Consider the following 6,117-nt stretch of genomic DNA (forward strand, 5'->3'; position numbering starts at 1 on the left):
CCATTGAAGGCTTCCACCATTCTTCTGTCATTTTAAAGTAGTCAACTGGGTGGGGATTCCTATGGGTTGTAGCACAGACTATCCATTATATTGACCAGAATTTAAAGTGGCCGATCTAACAATGAAAATAAATGTGTTAAAGCCAGTGGGAGGAGGCAAGATCAGGTAGGACCATTCTAGACAATGAGAGGGCAGATTCGTGTGTGAATAACAGGCACAACTTCGATATAATGTGTTTTTTATCTCAAAGTTATCTGGATGTCACATGTACTACTTATATCAATACACTCGTAACAACCGAAGCCTTACGAAACTTATATTTGATCAAATAAACCACACATAAAGATGAGTCCTCTATCTATTTCTTTGTGTAGGACACTTTTCCTGCAAAGAACATTTTCCAATTATCTAATAAATGGAAAATACCAGTTGATGAGATTTAATGCTGCCCATCCGTTCCGTATCATGACAAGATATGTTGAGATATATATATATATAATGAAAAGCTCTATAGAAGTTTTTTACATTTAAATTTTAACCCCTTATTCTCCCCAATTTCGGGGTATCCAATTGTTAGTAGCTACTCTCTTGTCTCATCACTACAACTCCCGTACGGGCTCGGGAGAGACGAAGGTCGAAAGTCATGCGTCCTCCGAAACACAACCCAACCAAGCCGCACTGCTTCTTAACACAGCGTGCATCCAACCCGGAAGCCAGCTGCACCAATGTGTCGGAGGAAACACCGTGCACCTGGCGACCTTGGTTAGCGCGCACTGCGCCCGGCCCGCCACAGAAGTCGCTGGTGCGCGATGAGACAAGGATATCCCTACCGGCCAAGCCCTCCCTAACCCGGACGACGCTAGGCCAATTGTGCGTCGCCCCACGGACCTCCCGGTCGCGGCCGGTTGCGACAAAGCGAACCCAGAGTCTCTGGTGGCACAGCTAGCGCTGAAGTACAGCGCCCTTAACCACTGCGCCACCCGGGAGGCCACTCTATAGAAGTTTTAATAAATTATTATTATTAGGTTGTGGTGGACTGTCAGAATCACTGTAGTTAGTATACAAACTGAAAGGGTGCGTACTGCCCCCTGGAGGGTGTTGTCTGAACAGGTATAAAGACAAGGTTGGTGATGTACTGCCACCTGGAGGGTGTTGTCTGAGGGTGTTGTCTGAACAGGTATAAAGACAATGTTGGTGATTTACTGCCCCCTGGAGGATGTTGTCTGAACAGGTATAAAGACAAGGTTGGTGATATACTGCCCCCTGGAGGGTGTTGTCTGAGGGTGTTAGCTGAACAGGTATAAAGACATGGTTGGTGATTTACTGACCCCTGAAGGGTGTCTGTTGTCTCTATCATTCTCTATGGTGTGTACCTGCTTCAGGCAAGGCATGTGTATGAACAGCTGGCTTCTGAAGAATGCCACCCAAGGATACACCTCAGGGAAAGCTTTTAATTTATTGATGATTATGCAGGTACAAATCATAGACCCAAAGGACTAACTGGAACTGATTATGAATGTAACCCACCTTCCACAATATCATTAAAACATTTATCCTCAGACTACCATACGGTGTATTTGATTGAACAATTCAAAAATAAAATATATTATCCTCTGATTGGGCCCAGTCTATGTGGTTTGCACTCACAGTAACAACAGGCTTACATCTATACTACTGACAGGTCACTCACAGTAACAACAGGCCTACATCTATACTATTGACAGGTCACTCACAGTAACAACAGGCCTACATCTATACTACTTAAAAGCCAGTATTTGTTGAGGCTTTTCCCCTCTGGATAGGGTGTATGAAAACACTTCCTTCCTTCCAGTAAATATATGTTATTCCATTCAGTAAGGTATTTCAGTAAATATATGTTATTCCATTCAGTAAGGTATTTCAGTAAATGCAAGTTATTCCATTCAGTAAGGTATTTCAGTAAATATATGTTATTCCATTCAGTAAGGTATTTTAGTAAATACATGGTATTCCATTCAGTAAGGTATTTCAGTAAATATAAGTTATTCCATTCAGTAAGGTATTTCAGTAAATATAAGTTATTCCATTCAGTAAGTTATTTCAGTAAATATAAGTTATTCCATTCAGTAAGGTATTTCAGTAAATACATGGTATTCCATTCAATAAGGTATTTCAGTAAATATAAGTTATTCCATTCAGTAAGTTATTTCAGTAAATATAAGTTATTCCATTCAGTAAGTTATTTCAGTAAATATATGTTATTCCATTCAGTAAGTTATTTCAGTAAATATAAGTTATTCCATTCAGTAAGTTATTTCAGTAAATATATGTTATTCCATTCAGTAACGTATGCATAAATTAGTGTTTTAATATGCATTTCTGGACAGGTATTTCCGACAATTGGAAAAACACTGTGCTGACTAAAACCCAGAAATTCATATATGATGCACGTTAGTATAGTACGATGTGTGTGCAATGTTGTTTTAGTCTTGAACAACCACCTTTTCACAGTTTGGACTCTACTAAATAAAGGTTCATCAAAATACAGTCCGGTGTCAACAATCAACATCCCAAATGGGACAAATTTAATCCGAGAAACACTGATGTCAGTGTAGATCAGTGAGAGTGGTCGAGGCACAGATATCCAATAAAATGAGTGTTTAAATCAAATCACGTGTGCCGAATACAACAGATGTAGTAGACCTTACAGCGAAATGCTTACTTACAGACTCTAACCAACAGTGTAGACCTCACAGTGAAATGCTTTACTGACAAGCCCTTAACCAACAGTGTAGACCTTACAGTGAAATGCTGACTTACAAGCCCTTAACCAACAGTGTAGACCTTACAGTGAAATGCTGACTGACAGCCTCTAACCAACAGTGTAGACCTTACAGTGAAATGCTGACTGACAGCCTCTAACCAACAGTGCAAAAAAGGTGTTAGGTGAACAATAGGTAAGTAAAGAAATAAAACAACAGTAAAAAGACAGGCTATATACAGTAGAGAGGCTATATACAGTAGAGAGGCTATAAAAGTAGAGAGGCTATATACAGTAGAGGCTATATACAGTAGAGAGGCTATATACAGTAGAGGCTATATACAGTAGTGAGGCTATATACAGTAGAGAGGCTATATACAGTAGAGAGGCTATATACAGTAGCGAGGCTATATACAGTAGAGAGGCGATATACAGTAGATGCTATATACAGTAGAGAGGCTATATACAGTAGAGAGGCTATAAAAGTAGAGAGGCTATATACAGTAGAGGCTATATACAGTAGAGAGGCTATATACAGTAGAGGCTATATACAGTAGGGAGGCTAAAACAGTAGAGAGGCTATATACAGTAGGGAGGCTACATACAGACACTGGTTAGTCAGGCTGATTGAGGTAGTATGTAGATCTGGTTAAAGTGACTGTGCATATATGATGAACAGAGAGTAGCAGTAGCGTAAAAGAGAGGTTGGCAGGAATGTGGGATATATGTCATTCTATGGGTTAATTTCGTGGTGCCTCTGCTCAGAAACATGTATGGGCTAAAACACACTCAGGACAGAACTGAGTGTGAAAGAGAGAGAGAGATGAACACAGTTGGAACAGAATATCCCACATTCAGAACACAGTGGACCCGAGGGCAGGAATAATCCAAACCACACTCCCCACACGGCACCGCCAAGGAGTCTCTCTCTCTCTCTTTCTCTGTGTGTGTGTGTGTATGTTTGTGTGTGTAGAGGGTGTGTGCTCTCTGTTTATATAATGAAGCCCACAGCAGTCAGAGAGCTATCCTGTGTGCTGCTGTTGTGGCAGACTCAGTAGGAGTTGAGACTGAGGCCCAGTGAAGAAGCAGTAAGAGTTGAGACGGAGGCCCAGTGAAGAAGCAGTAGGAGTTGAGACGGAGGCCCAGTGAAGAAGCAGTAGGAGTTGAGACGGAGGCCCAGTGAAGAAGCAGTAAGAGTTGAGACGGAGGCCCAGTGAAGAAGCAGTAAGAGTTGAGACGGAGGCCCAGTGAAGAAGCAGTAAGAGTTGAGATACAGGGAAAACACTATCTTCATCAACCAGGTACGTACATCAGGTGACCAGGTACATCAGGTGACCAGGTACATCAGGTGACTAGTTCTCTGCTCTTTGAGGTCTTGGCTGGTTACCTGGAAAACACATACTGGGCTTTAGAAAACATAATTGATTGATTGACACGTTTTTTGGCAAATTTTTGAGTAAGAGACTGGAGACAATGATGAACACAGTGGGCTGGTTTCTAGGACACAGATTAGTCCTAGTCCCTTTCAATGAAGTGTATTGAGCATACACTCTAGTCCAGCACTTAATCTGTGTCCGGGAAACTGGCCCTGAAAACGGTCCCAGTAACTGCTTCACAGACTGTATGCATGACAACGTTCCCAGTATCTGCTTCACAGACTGTATGCATGACAACGTTCCCAGTAACTGCTTCACAGACTGTATGCATGACAACTTTCCCAGTAACTGCTTCACAGACTGTATGCATGACAACGTTCCCAGTAACTGCTTCACAGACTGTATGCATGACAACGTTCCCAGTAACTGCTTCACAGACTGTATGCATGACAACGTTCACAGTACCGTCACTATAGGGAGCAGGGTACCAGGACCAGGGCCCGTCACTATAGGGTGCAGGGTACCATGACCAGGGCCCGTCACTATAGGGAGCAGGGTACCATGACCAGGACCCGTCACTATAGGGAGCAGGGTACCAGGACCAGGGCCCGTCCCTATAGGGAGCAGGGTACCAGGACCAGGGCCCGTCCCTATAGGGAGCAGGGTACCAGGACCAGGGCCCGTCACTATAGGGTGCAGGGTACCATGACCAGGGCCCGTCACTATAGGGAGCAGGGTACCATGACCAGGGCCTGTCACTATAGGGAGCAGGGTACCATGACCAGGGCCCGTCACTATAGGGAGCAGGGTACCATGACCAGGGCCCGTCACTATAGGGTGCAGGGTACCAGGACCAGGGCCCGTCCCTATAGGGAGCAGGGTACCAGGACCAGGGCCCGTCACTATAGGGAGCAGGGTACCATGACCAGGGCCCGTCCCTGTAGGGAGCAGGGTACCATGATCAGGGCCCGTCACTATAGGGAGCAGGGTACCAGGACCAGGGCCCGTCACTATAGGGAGCAGGGTACCAGGACCAGGGCCCGTCCCTATAGGGAGCAGGGTACCAGGACCAGGGCCCGTCACTATAGGGAGCAGGGTACCAGGACCAGGGCCCGTCACTATAGGGAGCAGGGTACCAGGACCAGGGCCCGTCACTATAGGGAGCAGGGTACCAGGACCAGGGCCCGTCACTATAGGGAGCAGGGTACCAGGACCAGGGCCCGTCACTATAGGGAGCAGAGTACCAGGACCAGGGCCCGTCACTATAGGGAGCAGGGTACCAGGACCAGGGCCCGTCACTATAGGGAGCAGGGTACCAGGACCAGGGCCCGTCACTATAGGGAGCAGGGTACCAGGACCAGGGCCCGTCCCTATAGGGAGCAGGGTACCAGGACCAGGGCCCGTCACTATAGGGAGCAGGGTACCATGACCAGGGCCCGTCACTATAGGGAGCAGGGTACCATGACCAGGGCCCGTCCCTGTAGGGAGCAGGGTACCATGACCAGGGCCCGTCCCTATAGGGAGCAGGGTACCAGGACCAGGGCCCGTCCCTATAGGGAGCAGGGTACCAGGACCAGGGCCCGTCACTATAGGGAGCAGGGTACCATGACCAGGACCCGTCACTATAGGGAGCAGGGTACCAGGACCAGGGCCCGTCCCTATAGGGAGCAGGGTACCAGGACCAGGGCCCGTCCCTATAGGGAGCAGGGTACCAGGACCAGGGCCCGTCACTATAGGGAGCAGGGTACCATGACCAGGGCCCGTCACTATAGGGAGCAGGGTACCATGACCAGGGCCCGTCACTATAGGGAGCAGGGTACCATGACCAGGGCCCGTCCCTATAGGGAGCAGGGTACCATGACCAGGGCCTGTCACTATAGGGAGCAGGGTACCAGGACCAGGGCCCATCCCTATAGGGAGCAGGTTACCATGACCAGGGCCCGTCACTATAGGGAGCAGGGTACCATGACCAGGGCCCGTCACTATAGGGAGCAGGGTACC

Source organism: Oncorhynchus clarkii, chromosome 13 (assembly GCF_045791955.1).
Source record: "Oncorhynchus clarkii lewisi isolate Uvic-CL-2024 chromosome 13, UVic_Ocla_1.0, whole genome shotgun sequence".
Classification (NCBI taxonomy): Eukaryota; Metazoa; Chordata; class Actinopteri; order Salmoniformes; family Salmonidae; genus Oncorhynchus; species Oncorhynchus clarkii.